Below are 15,052 nucleotides of genomic sequence, written 5' to 3'. Positions count from 1 at the left end.
TCTGACAGGTTTCTTGATAGACAGCAGAGATTGCATTACTGCTGTTGAAGGCTCTCATACGTAATTGAGTAGGAATCAGTTTAGGGACAGCAAGTGCGCGCCGTGCCCCCTCTGTGACTTTTAACCATCAATAAAAATACACTTCCCTTAATCAACCAGGGAACGGGTCAAAAAGACAAACAGCCAATTCATGGCTGACCTTAAGGAAGATGTAGGGTTGAGGTCAATACGGGGATGATTGGGGGTCAAAGCGCTCTCCCTCGTGCAAAGGTTGAACTTCAGGCACATGTAATGGTTTCAAAATCCCACATGTTTCGACTCCCCCACGTTTCTGTCCCTTACAGAGCCTTTCTTTCTGTTTACGCTGAGAGACAGAGTTTCGGATTCCAGGCCATCTGCAAAGAGTTTGGGTACCAGAGACGGATCTGTGTGATGTCACGCACTGATTAGAAAAGACAGAAATTATCCTGTGATCATCTGCTGTCCCTTTCACTGTATGTTTATCATAAAGCTCATTCTCTTTCTCATTTAATCCATCTCTGATGCCAGGAGTGCGGGTAAACAAAATTCAACCAACCATCTCGCAGAAAATCTAACGATTTTAGAATGAATTTGTATGATGTGAATTGTACATAAACATGCATATTATTATAAAAAAAAATCTTACTAAAATGAGATCAAATAGTTATGAATAAAAGTATATGAATAGTTACAAATTGCTATAAGAATGTGTTGAATTCAACCTAGAGCATTTAAAGCAACACTATGTAATATTTTTACCTTTAAATAATGTCTCTAAAATTATTTCAGTGAACTTTTACCTGGACAAATTGTACTGTTGCTGCAACCTGAGCAGCCTCCTAGCTGCTACAAGCACACTCTGAAAGTGGCGGTGGAGGGTAGGAAACACAGCCCCGCCTCCTGCCTGCAGAAGAGTGTCTGATACCAGGCAGACACTTTCAACCACATGGGGGAGCTGTAAGTCATTTTTACATGGAAACTACATAGTGTTGCTTTAAAACCTTAAGTTTTATTGTTGCCTTAAATTTTGAAGTAAAATCAAGACGGTGCCTGCAGTGATCATTTTTCACGTTGTCTACCAATTTGAGTTTAACGATGACAAATATTAAATTGCTGATACAATTATTATTAAAGAAGACATTTCACGTCGGCGCTAATAGCCCTGTGGTTAGTGCGCAGACATATAGCGCCAGTGCGCTCACGGCGACCCGAGTTCGATTCCCGGCTCTGTGGTCCTTTGCCGGTCCTGCTCCCCTATCTCCACCCAACACTTTCCTGTCAACTCTCTACTACACTATCGAAAAATAAAGGCATAAAAGGCCCTAAAAATAAATTAAAAAAAAGAAAAAAAAAAAAAAAAATAAAAGAAGACATTTCACTTTTTTAAGATGTCAAACAAATCCTTGGCGTCCCCACAGTATATACGCGAAAATACCATATATTGGTATGTCAAAATTGCCACCCTGTAGGTGAAAGCAAAAACGTGCCGTCTTTGGGTGTGTCCTTTAAAATACAAATAAGTTGATCTCTGCACTAAATGGCAGTGCCGTGGTTGGATAGTGCAGATTAAGGGGCGGTATTATCCCCTTCTGACATCACAAGGGGAGCCAAATTTCAATGACCTATTTTTTCGCATGCTTGCAGAGAATGGTTTACCAAAACTAAGTTACTGGGTTGTTCTTTTTCACATTTTTTGGGTTGATACAAGCACCGTGGACCCAATTATAGCACTTCAGATTATAGAAAAAGTCAGATTTTCGTGATATGTCCCCTTTAATATGTAATTGTGCCAAGTTAAATGAATGGAAACAAGTAAAAGTTGTAAATGTCCTAGAACTTTTTACAATGATGCATTTGATTATGCAAATGGACATAGAGTGCTGTAACTGTGCATTCACACCGCCACCGGCGAGAGCGTCAAAAAAAACTGCCCTGCCAACGACGCTACAGAAAAAGTGTAGTGGATGCTCTGATGCTCGAATGCATTCTCTGGAATCCTCTCAAGAGGAGGTTTACGCTTTCCGATTGGTTGCCGCCGAACGTTTCCGCCTTCCGATTGGTTGCCGCCGAACCGCGTCATAGCTCATTACCACAAAGTTGATTTCAACTTTCCTTAATGCTCACACTGCGCCGGAGCTGCCGCCGGCTCTCATTGAAAATTAATGACTTCCGGCCACTTTGACGCTCTCGCCGGTGGTGGTGTGAACCAATGATGCGCGGGTCAATGTTTCAACAACCCGCACCCGACCAATGTTTTCTACTAACCCGCCCACATCTCGGACCGCAAAAAAAATACCAGACCCGCTTCCTGGCCCGCATTTTTTAAAAGTAGTAATTGTTTAAAATAAATAATTGGCATCTTTATTTCAAACGACCCGAGCGACCGCGACCCGAATATCATAAAAAATATTTTTGGATGACTCGTAACAGCGGGTGACCACAGGCACCCGCTTATTTTGAATCAACCCTCGCATCACTGGGGTGAACGCACAGTAAGGAATGGGTGTGTGCCCATTGATCCTGCCACCAGGTGGCACCCTTTCACAAACTGGATCTCATTGTACACTCACTTCCTGTTTGTATTATATTTAAGTCATGCTACTGTATATCCATGTTCACATTTCCAAAGTATTGTCAGTATATCTGCTTACTAAGCGTTTCACTGTCCATGTTTCATGTTATGATCATTGTGCCTGTTCCATTGGATTGTTTATTGGATTACGTCTGCCTTGTGTGCTTTAATAAACTTCTGCGTTTGGATTCTACAATGCTTTCATGTTATGTTCATTACCAGTGCATTCTAGCTATAAGTATGCACATTCTCTGGAAATTAAGTCCACCTTTGCATCGCAAGCACACTGCTGTACCATTTGAGCTACATGAAAAGCCTAATTTATTTTTTCTCCTTTTTCATTCATTGCGCGTGCTTTCCCATACCCTCTCATTTTTACATGCTGTGGCATTGATGGTCACAATTAATCCCTGTCCTGTAAAGTAAACTGAACCACATTACTAGATGTTATCAGAAAGAAACGAGACCGGCGAATAAGTAGCGATATTCAAACTTTTTGCCCCATGTCCTGACTCGTGTCACCTGAAGCTAATTGCATCTATGGTCTATATTTGTGCCAAAACCACTTGTATAAGCAGTTTTGCTCTGAGACCAGCTCATGCTCTGATCCCAAACTTCACTGCAGGTCTTAGGTAAAGCCACCCACAGTAAAGCTGGCAAAATGAAGCAAACCATTTAAATATGAATCCTGAGATAATAAAGATAGATACACAGAAGTGCTCTGTTCACAGTGCATTATGGTACAGAGCAAAGAAATGCTGATAAAGTATGTACTGTATTATCGTAAGCATAGGCCATTTAAGTTACAACTGTGGTTTCCCTACTGAGGATTTTTTTACTAACGAGATATTTAAAGGGGACATATAATCAAAATCTGATGTTTAAGTGCTACAATTGGGTCCCCAGTGCTTCTATACACTATAAAACATGAAAAAGATCAACCCAGTAACTTAGTTTTGATAAATCATTTTCTGCATGCATGCGAAAAAACAAGTCACCGAAACTCGGCTCCCCCCGTGACGCCAGAAGGAGACAACACCGCCCCCCAATCTGCACCATCCAATCATGGCACTGCCATTTAGTGCAGATATCAGCTCATTTGCATTTAAAAGGACACACCCAAAAACAGCACACCTCGCTCACACCCACAAAGTGGCAATTTCAACATGCTATAATTAGGGCTGCACGATGTGAGGAAAAGTTGCGATGTGCGGTGACATTGTTTAATGTTGCGATGACAATGGGAGTTGCAATAAATATATATATATTTTTTCATGTTTTAGGGGCCATTCACATGCCGGGCCTAAAAACGCGTGGAAACGCTAGACACGTAGGTTATTGTCACATGACCTGCATGCTGCGCTTGTGTCATTCTGAAAGTTAAAATGTTTTTGAAATGCCTGGAAAAAACGAGCGCGTCGCACCGCGTGCGAGTCACGACTGCGGCGCTTCCAGAACGCACATACTGCGCGCCTACATTTAAAATAATGAGCTTGAGCGTGCAATAGACGCATTATATGAATCACCGCTTCCACAGTACCTGTGTTTGCGGCGTCATCTCTCCTAAATCCAAAATAATTCCATGATATAGCTGAAGTGCTGTTCCTTTTCACCACAAGATCTTTGTCTGACAACACATTTTCCTCACTCTTCTCTCCTTCCTCCGCCATCGACACCTCCGACACTTCACAAATCAATCTGAGCGTAGCTGACTTGGGGGTTCCCCTGATTGGCCTAATAGCATGAATGCGCAAACCATGTCTTCAGGACTAAACGTGATAGGTCAAACATTTATTACATGCGCTTACCGTTTTCCCTTCATTCATCGCGTCAAGGCTGTCTGTTGCGATGTGTTCATCGCGTGAGTTCATATCGCGATGACGATGAAAATTCGATGTATCGTTCAGCCCTAGATATAATACATGACCTATATGACATATTGAGCTAAAACATCACATACATACACTGGGGACACCAAAGATTTATTTGACATCTTAAAAAAGTATTGTGAAATGTCCCCTTTAAGACTAAAATGAAATTCTAAGCGAATGATTTTATATTCATATTTTTCTCAAGAATATATACAGTTACGATTGCAATATGGACTGGTTTCCGTGATATGCGTACAGTTATAAACATTAAACTAGCCATATTAACCTATCATACTTACAATAACAGCACATTCATAAATTACAAAAGTGTATTGTTAACCCCTTACACTCTGCGGACGCGCCGGTGGGTCCAAAGCTGCGTCATTAAATTGTACTAAAAGATATATTTATATAAGTTGTGGTGCACAATATTTTCTGTACAATAAAACCATTTATATCAATTTACTCAAAAGTATCTGGGTAAATGACTCTTTTAAATTCAGGCATGCCCAATTCTCCAAAAAATGTAATTATACTGCAGAGCATAAGCTGACAAAGCAAATGTTTTTTAGCAGTTTAATGGAAAACATGCTAATGTGATTATGTAAAGTGAGTTGTTTGTATGATGTCTGCTATGGTTTTACCAGATATAAACAATTGTGATCCTGTCTGCCAAATTCAAAATAAAGTCTCATAAACTAATAGATTATGAGCATCAAATTTGATTTTAATCATTAATGTTACATTATTTTAATATTTGTCATCACCTTACTCAGTCAATATTAAAGGAACAGTATGTAAGAAATTTATATAAATTAATCATAAAATGGCCTGATATGTCACTAGACATTAAGAAATCATTTTCATTTCAAATACTTATATCACTGACAACAGTGGTCCGGCCAGGATATTATCATTTAAAAAGTGAAGTTGCAGCCCTCAACTGATGTTTATATTGTCATGTTGTGTATTGGCCACCAGTTGTGTGATTGCAGTACCCGTTTTAGCCACAAGTTTTGTGATTGCAATATCAGTTTTGGCCACAATCCTACATACTGTTCCTTTAAAGGTTCCGTTCTTTCAGTGTTTTTAAAGCTTGATTGTGTTTACAGTGGGCAATATAATTTACTTATCTGTATAGCGCTGTTTTCGCTGTCCTAAAACCGGGCTGATGTCTTCCTTGTTCTGTGAAGTCCCTCCTTCAGAAATACGTAATGAGTTCTGATTGTGTAGTTTGATAATGTGTTGTGATTCAACAGCAGCTTAGCTTAGCAGAGCCATTTCAGCCAAAGCTGCCAACTGACGTATTCCTGTGAGCGGAGTTTAGTCAAAAACTCTTATGTTGACGTCATTCAATCAGGAAGTAGAGGGCTGTAGTCCAAACCGGCCGTTCTCTGTAGGCTTTGAAAGGGGTCTTCTATTAAAGAAAATATATCGCCTGACAGTGAACTTTGAGCTTTATCATTTTACAGTTATTATTTATGCTTTAACAGCAACATTACACACTAACTAAAGTTTAAAAAATGGGATCAGGAAGAACGTGACCTTTAAGATATCAAGGTTATATTTTTGCAGAACAGAACTGTACAATCCATTCATTTATGCTTTGTTGGTAATGGTTGCAGCATTCTGTGCTGAAAGGCCTCTTTTAGATCTCATCACCTTATCCGTTCTCTTGGTTTTTTCCCAGGGTGAAACCGCCGCTGTTTTGCAGCTGGTGTGGACAATGAGCTAACAAAGAAGTTCTTGTGAAAGACATCCAATGGCGGCCGATGCAGGTGGCATCAATTCTTCAGCTCTGTTACCCACAGACTTCAGGCACGCAAACAGCAACTTTTCCCTTCTGTCCTTGTCTTGAGTTCTTCTAATTCTCTTTCTCACCCTCTCTTACTCATCTCCCCCAGTGGTCCTCTGAAAGCTCATTAATGAACATCTGGTCATAATTTTTAAAATGTACCCATCAGCAAGCAGGAATTGGCCCACCCTGAGCCCCCATCAGCTCCCTCTCTGCCCCCACCCCGGTCTCTCCACCTCAAGATGCACTCAACGCCAGCCGCAAGGCCTAGAATAGTTTATATGAGGTTTTTAATGTATTTACTTCTAGAGAAACTGGCCACCCCCATCCATATAAGCATGCCACTGTTGTGTGCTCCCCACCCAAAAGTAGCCCCTTAATGCAAAGAACAGTTACTGTAATGCATTATTCTGTTGGTTCATACACAAACACACAAGTGTTCACCCCGGGTGATTTACAGCCTCTATCTGCTTTATGAAAGTAATTAAACATTTACAGTTATTTTGCGTCGGAGGAAAGTGCTGCCTGTGTGTTTTGTGGAAGGTTTACAGCAGTGGGAGATGTTGTTGAGCTTTAACAAGAGGCTGCAGGCTTTCTTTGATGTGTCAGGAGCATGGCGCGTATGTCCATCACGAGACAAGCGTGTTGATTATAGGTTTGCTTTCCTGTTTTTTACCATCCAAAATCATTTAATTATCCTCATGTAGTCGAGCTGCCTTCAATGGGACAAAACAAAACCATGCCGTAGTAAAACACTTGTTTTGTTTAAACCTCAGCAAGGCAAGCGAGTTAAACAACAGCTGTGTGTACAGTTCTGAAGTTTACATGTCTGTATGTCAACAGTTTTTCAATTGTTGTAGAATATTTGTTTTGTCTGGGCCAATGACTAATATGTGTGATCCTGTCTGTGAAATTCAGGCTAATGTATTATAATCTAATTATGAGATTAAGAGCATCAACGTTTGATTTCAATTATTGATTTTTCATTCATTTTAATCTTTGACATGAGTATTGCTCCATATATTTTCATACCAATGTAGGTGTAGGATGATGTTTAAAACAGTAAATAATGACTTATAATGTCAACAAAAAATGACTTTAGCTGGTATTTCATAGGGAGTATCACTTTTTTGTCACATTTTGAAAACATTTACATGAATTTATTCATTTTGGAGATTCTTTTATTTAAGATGACTTATAGTGCCTTCATGGTTTATACTGTATTTTATTAGTAGGCCTATATGTGATCCCTGGGATTGAACCCAGAACCTTTTGTGCTGCTAGTGCAGTAAATATATAATACTAATATATAATATAATACACTCTAAAAAATGCTGGGTTATTTTCAATAAAATAATTGAGTTGTAATTTAACCTATGCTGGTTTGTTTCAATCTAAAATGCTGGGTTGTTTTAAGCCATTGTTGGGTCAAATATAAACATTTTCTGGGTTCATTTAAACCAACAGCAGGGCTCAACCCTTTTTGACCCAACGCTGGGTTGAAAATAACATATCACAGTATATATTTTCTGCTGTCATAATCCATATAAAAAGTACACAATTGTGTAAAAGGTGTATGTAAACAGACCTTATGTTTGAGCCTGTATCAGATGAAGATACGGAATTTGAGGAATAATCAATTGTTATTGTTAAAGGATTAGTCCATTTTCTTAAAAAAAATCCAGATAATTTACTCACCACCATGTTATCCAAAATGTTGATGGTTTTCTTTGTTCAGTCGAGAAGAAATTATGTTTTTTGAGGAAAACCTTCCATGATTTTTCTCATTCTTTAATGGACCCCAACTTAACAGGTTTAATGCAGTTTAAAATTGCAGTTTCAAAGGACTCTAAACGATCTCAAAAGAGGCATAAGGGTCTTATCTAGCGAAACAATTGTCCTTTTTGGCAAGAAAAATAAAAAATATGCACTTTTGAACCGCAGCTTCTCGTCTTCCTCCTGTCGTGTGATGCGCCAGCGCGACCTCATGCAATCATGTCAAGAGGTCACGGATGACGTATGCGAAACTACGACCCAGTATTTACAAGTGTGGAGAAAGAGGACCGTTCCGACGTTGTTGTATGTCGAATGATACTAATTAATGTCTTTGTGTCAGTTTATTCTTTAAAAAGGTCAGGAAATGTGCGTTTCATATATGTAACACGTGACCTTTCGACATCATTGCGCAGTTGCATGAAGGTCGCGCTGGCGGGTCGCACGGCTGGAGGAGAGACAGAGGTTGTGGTTTAAGGGTGCATATTTTTAAGCTGCATTAAAACTGTTAAGTGTTGGGGTCCATTAAAGTCCATTAAAATGAGAAAAATCCTGGAATGCTTTCTTAAAAAAAACATAATTTCTTCTCAACTGAACAAAGAAAGACATCAACATTTTGGATGACATGGTGGTGAGTAAATTATCTGGATTTTTTAAAGAAAATGGACTAATCCATTTGGATTTTGGAATGGACATATCTGAGTGGTAAGTTTGTATTTTTTTCAGTATGGACCTGCAAAACCATAGACTGTAAAAAAGATGGATGTAGTGTCCATGATGTCACCCATAGGTTTCTGAAGATCGTTTTTGAAACTTAAAGTAGGAGGTGCCTGCCGTCGCCATCTTCCCCGTGCGTCATCGCGCATCACTCGCGAATATCCGAAAATGGGTAAAAGGCAGGACGTGGGTGAAGCTGAGGTGGCTGGTTGCTGAACCCATGCCTCCCTAGCTCGACTCTAGTGATAGCAATGGCTGTTAACCGTCAGTCAAGCGGCCACATAAACATATACATAAACACAAGCGGCTGTAAACATATTATTTTCTACTGTAAAGTTGGGCATTTTAACATGGGGGGGGGGGTCTATGGGTATTTACTCCCTTTTGGATCCAGCCTCTAGCGGCCGAGCGATGAATTGCAGTTTAAATAACTTCCGTATTAGCTTCAACAAGGAGATCAGAAGGTGCCCCTTGTCCAAAACGTACTGTCATGTCAGTAGTAGAACTTCAGAATAAACATTAGCACATAGCATTAACTATTGCTAACTCAACAGTCACAACTTTGTTTTAACATAGTAACAACAATGTACTTAATTTAATGTGTAATTTAATGTTGGGGGGCATACATGTCGACTGTAGCATCACAGTTGGTGTTATGTTGATATTGGCCTGTTTTCCAGCTGTCTTTTGCATGCACAAGGTTTACATTAGAAGAAGGAAACGATCGTGTTTGAGGCTCATGAGATGTCTTTACCATGTACAGAACTCTTATTATTCATAAGTTAATACAGTTTTACATTCTACAGCACCTTTAAACTGTATTGCGAACAAGATTTCGTTAATGAATTCATCTAGGTCATATTAACTCATAATTGTATTCTAGTTAATGGAGATTTTTGTTTGTTTTTTTGTCAAAAAGCGTCAGGAATTAACATAATATATTCCTGTGATTTCCATAAGTAAACGACTTCGGCCTTAGTCTATAGCAGTAAGCAAATACCATGTCGACTGTGAATTTAATCCAAACATTTTTGTGAAATTGTGGCTTTGCAGGGCCGGTGATCATATATACAGGAACCAGCGGCTGGAGCTGCTTAAACTGTGGGTGGTAAGTCATTGAATTATTTAGTCCTGGCAGCTGTGACGGACGTGTTGTCATAAATGTATGGTACGCGTTGCGGACGATTCACGTCAATCATCCTCCAAACTCCGACAGTTTTCATTACATACATCTGAGTGACACTGTCAAGAGACCTTAGGAAGGTAAACTAGTTTCTCCCCTGTTAGATACCAGAGAGGTGAAACGACACACAGCCAGTGAGGGACCCTGAAAATGTGGTTTTGTTTTAGCTCAACTGAATTTGAGGAGAAGGAAAACGAAAAGCATCTGTCTTTATTTTACTGTAAGTTATATGTATACAAAACATGCCTAACTTCACCAATTTTCCTGTGACGTCCTTAACTGGTTTAATTTGTTACATATTTATGGCGTGGTTTTGGAGTATGATCACAGCTGTATGTTTTGTGTATGATGTCAATAGCAGGAATGTATGGGCTGGTTCATTCCCGCTGTTGGTGACACCGTCATTCTTGTCTGTTTTATGGTACAGTTAATTTATTCTTTTCATCTTAAACCAGAAAAATTTAAATGGAAATGAGAAATATAAAGCTGTACTTAGTGTCCGATCACACAGAACGCATTTTTATATTGCTAGGCAACCACCAAGGCAGGAGAGAGTGAGGCCCTGTCCCAAATTGCGCACTTTATGTGGACTTTCGGTCTCGTGGCCTTAAATTGCACGTGCTCGCCATAGACTGTAAAAAAAGTTGGACTTAGTGTCACCCATTGGTTTCTGAAGATCGTTTCTGAAGCTTAAAGTAGGCATTGCCTGCCGTCGCCATCTTGGCCGTGCGTCACCGCGCATCACTTGCAGATATCCAAAAATGGGTAAAAAGGCAGGACGTGGGTGAAACTGAGGTGACTGGTTGCTGAAACCATGCCCACCTAGCTCGATTCTAGTGACAGCAGTGGCTGTTCAACCTCAAGCTGTCACTCAAGTGGCCACGCACTTAATTATGCAGAACTTTAAGTTTACAAAAAAAGTTACAAAAAAATTCACCCCCCTCACAGTTGTCATGAAGGGCAATATTAGCTATACAGACCAAAAACACTTTTTGTACCAGGCTGTAAACATATTATTTCCTGCTGTAAAGTTGGAAATTTTAACATGGAGGTCTATGGAAATTGACTCCCTTTTGGAGCCAGCCTCTAGTGGCCAGTCGATGAATTGCAGTTTAAATCACTTCCGTGTTGGCTTCATCAGAGAGATCGGAAGGTTGCCCCTCGGTGCTCACTTATTCTACGAGTCGGCAGGGCGCCCCATCTGTCACCTCCACGCTCTGAAGTCTGCTCATCAGCGCCCCCCCCGCACCGTTAATGCGGTCCTCGGCGAAGCCCGCACTGCAGCAGGCTTCATGCACTTTACCAACCCAGAAGTCCTTGCGAAAAAGCAATCAGATGACGGATGGGAGGAGTTCAAAATGATGGGCAAATTCTCTTCCTATTTCCGGTGTTACGCTCAAGTCTGTCCCAAAATACGCCTCCAGTGCGCCCTCGTGGACTCGCATCAAGGGTCCCTAAAGTCTGCACTACATGATGTCATCAAAGGTTTGGTTACACTAAAGTAACATTAGTTACGATTACATAATATTATAAATGGTAAAATAACCAAAATTAAGGTAATCCCATGCAATCTGGTATCAATACTGCGCTGGTTATTGCAACCATAAGCTGCACAAAATATGGGCATAGTTGTGAGTGAGAAGACCCAACCAATATGGCGGCAACGCTAGATTAAGTTCCAGCACGTCATGAGGCGTCTACGTATATAATGTCTATGGCAGCCACTTCAAGGGACCCTTGACGAGAGTACTCACCAGAGTCATTTTGGGACAGAGGCTCACAAATGGCACACTTCATGTGGACCCTCGGTCTCATGGCCTCAAACTGCTGCAGGCTTCACACACTTTACCAACCCAGAAGTCCTTGCGAAAGAGCAATCAGATGAATCAGAAGACAGATGGGAGGAGTTCACACTGATGGGCAACCTCTTTTCCTATTTCCGGCGTGACGCTCGAATCTGGCCAACAACTCCGGTGTGCTCTCGTGGACTCGTGTCAAGGGTCCCTAAGGTCTGCTCTACATTATGTCATCACAGTGTGGACAAGTCTGGAGTGGACCATTTGGGACAGGGCCAGACTCAATTGTCACGCCGGAAATAGGAAGAGAAGTTGCCACTGTGAACTCCCATCTATTGTCTGATTGGTCTGATTGCTCTTTTGTGCTCTTTTGCAAGGACTTCTGGGTTGGTAAGGTGCGTGGAGCCTGCAGCATTACAGGTTTCGCCAAAGACCGCATCAAGGGTGCAATGGAGGCGCTGATGAGCACACTTCAGAGCGTAAAAATGACAGATAGGACACCCTACAGACTTTATAGACTAAGCGAACACGCACAATTTAAGGGTGTTTTCACATATAGTTCATTTTAAAAGAACCAAACCCAGTTCACTTTAAGTGAACCAGAAAAGGAACTAGCTGAATGTGACCTCAGTCCTTTTGGTGTTCACAATATAGTGGACTCAAAAGAGGACCCAGTTCTTTTTTTGGTCCTCTTCAGAACTGAAGTGATCTCAGACCTTTTCTTGTTCACATCACAACTTCATAAAAACTTAGACCCCAGCTTTCTGTGCAGCAGTTGATTTTGATACAATGTCCAAACGACACGCAAAGCGGACCGGGACCTCATTGATTTCACATATCAAAAAGAAATCGAACCACAAAAGAACCCAAAAGCGAACCGTACTCAGACCACCTCCTGACGTGGTCTGAGTTCGGTTCACTTCTGGGTCCTTTTAGGGGGGTCTGAGATCACTTGGTTTGTTCACATATACACCCTGAACTGATCTGAGAGCGTTTGGAGGGCTCAAACGAACTAGGTGTGAAAACACCCAAAGACCACGAGACCGAAAGTACACATGAAGTGTGCCATTTGGGACAGGGCCAAACTTCTGTCACCACAAGGGAAGGCCCGCCTCTCCCCACATTCAATTGGAGAATAGAAAAACATGAATGTCGTTAGAGTAGACTTTTTTCAACTTCAGGCTCAGAGTGCTCCTGCAAAAACCGCTGAGGCTTGATCTCTTTCAGGCCTTGCAGGTGTTTTTTATGATCGCAAAAATGTCAAGCTCTGGCCTGCCATCTCGATTTCTGACTCAAACTGTTCCCGCTCAGGCGCACAGAGTGCCTAATTCTACGTTAATATGTTCAGTTTAATTCAGTACATTATTTTATTTTTTAAATTGAATTAATTAAATTGAAAAGTAACTCGCGTTACTTTTTTAAAAAAGTAACTCAAATATTAATGCGTTACTTTACTCGTTATTTCAGAAAAGTTATATTATTACGTAATGCGCGTTATTTGTAATGCGTTACCCCCAACACTGGTAAAGAGAACATTCTGTGAAAATATAACCTTGATATCTTTAATATAAATAGTACGGTCATGTCAAAGATTGAAATCGATGTGAAATCAATATTGCATATTATTTCCATTTAATTTTACATCAAATCCTATATCGTTCTGTTAATTTTCAGGTTTAAATGTGAGAACGCTTTCAAAGTTTTGTTCCCCATCTCGGCTTTGGGCTTCACCATTGCATGTCACCACAAGTAGTTCATGATGCTTAAAATGGCAAAGGAGCCAAAAACGATCTGATGAACTGTCACTCAGAGAAACCAGCATAGTTTCCATTCTTGTTGTCCGATGGAGGCCTTTTTCGTACCACAACACTCCACTTGTACACCATGTCCTAAGCAGGCCGGTGACTCAGTGTTTATTGTTTGGAGATTTAAAAGTTCGAGCATGGTAATCTCTGTTTGCATGAGAACCAGAACAGAGCGTGTGTGCGCAGTGTCATGTGCGTGTTTTAAGTTATGAGGGCGAAGGCGAACAAAATCATGCAACCCGCGACGCTCAAGAGGACAGATTTACTCATTGTTCCCATGTGCGTTTAAGTCAAAGCAAATTCTAGAGTCACTCCAGAGCTTTGTGGAGCAATTTCTTTTAATGCTTGTCAGCTTGAATATGATCCCTCCATGTCGTCTCCCACCACAACAGGAAGAAGATACGGCGCTTTATGTTCATGGGAAAATACTGAGAGAAAAGATGGGAAAGAACCCAGTGGGTTATGTCTCCATATACCCGTAGGTCTCTCTTTCTCTGTCTCTCTCTCTCTCTTTCTATTCATCTATATCTAGCTTCCACATATACATACTTCAACACTAGTTCAGCTTTATTTAAGTGCACCCGAACACAGCGTGAGGCTGTGTAATTTGGAGAGGCTTTGCTTCTGTCAGCTTTTCTGCGATGACTCACGAAGGTCTTTGTCGCAATTTACTCTCAATAGTTCTAAATGATGAGTAATAAAAATATTTTCTCCTGCCATGAGGACGCTGCCCAGCCGCCGTTTGAAAGGTTTAATATTTTCCAACCCATATGTCCGGCGCTTTTTACAGTTGGCGTCAGTGCATGGAGAAGGTCTAAGTGCAGGCACTTTGAAGTGTTTGCGGTATCGCCACATCTGCCAACAAGATGTGTTTGCATGGGATCTGGAGCTGGCTGTAAGCCGGTGGGTGGGGGTTCAGGGATTGTCAGTATTCTTTAACGTCATGTGACAATGAACAACATCCCTTTTCCGATGAGAGCGATTCAGGAGGCGTCGTAAAACACGATCGGTTATGTTTGTATTGCTGAAAGAATCAACAAGGTGCTGGGAAGAATGACTGTTAAATAATTTGAGACATTAAAAACAGATACATGTAAGCCTGTGAAGGGATAACATTCATTTGCCTGACATCATTTGAGTTAGCTTATAACATCCTGAGTAATAAAAGTAAAATTGTTCCTGTCAAAACGCGCCCTTCAAGCGAAAAGTGTCAGCGCAATTTTTCATGCCAATACGTGCCCTAATCCTTTCACACATTCCAGATTTGGTGTAGGACTAACAATAACTGAATTCAAGACCCTTAAAACTCCAGGTTTCATTTAGGGCTTTAAAAATAGCAGCTGGGCAAGACCAAAGGTGACCATGTCTGAGTCTTCTCCATATTTCTGTTAACCCCACACCCACAATTATGACTATTAAACAGTGCCTGTATAACGTATTTAAATGATGGCAAAACCACAAAGACCGAGGTTTAATCCCGAGTTTATAGAGCCAGTTTCTGTGGTGCCCATATCAGACA

At 40.8% G+C, this 15,052-nt stretch overlaps 1 long non-coding RNA gene across 2 annotated transcripts in view; it reads left to right on the top strand.

Annotated features, from left to right (window-relative positions):
- LOC129430061 (uncharacterized) overlaps positions 1-6,772 on the top strand; it is a 41,659-nt gene extending 34,887 nt beyond the window's left edge. For both annotated transcript variants that reach the window (XR_008639384.2, XR_008639383.2), the window contains one exon: positions 6,155-6,772. This is a non-coding gene — a long non-coding RNA (uncharacterized lncRNA). The remainder of the gene's footprint in view (positions 1-6,154) is intronic.
- Positions 6,773-15,052: the final 8,280 nt, after the last annotated feature.

The sequence above is a fragment of the Misgurnus anguillicaudatus genome, chromosome 18, assembly GCF_027580225.2.
Source record: "Misgurnus anguillicaudatus chromosome 18, ASM2758022v2, whole genome shotgun sequence".
NCBI classification, from domain to species: domain Eukaryota; kingdom Metazoa; phylum Chordata; class Actinopteri; order Cypriniformes; family Cobitidae; genus Misgurnus; species Misgurnus anguillicaudatus.
Note: the sequence above shows the minus strand (reverse complement) of the source record. Positions and strands in the feature narration are given on the sequence as shown.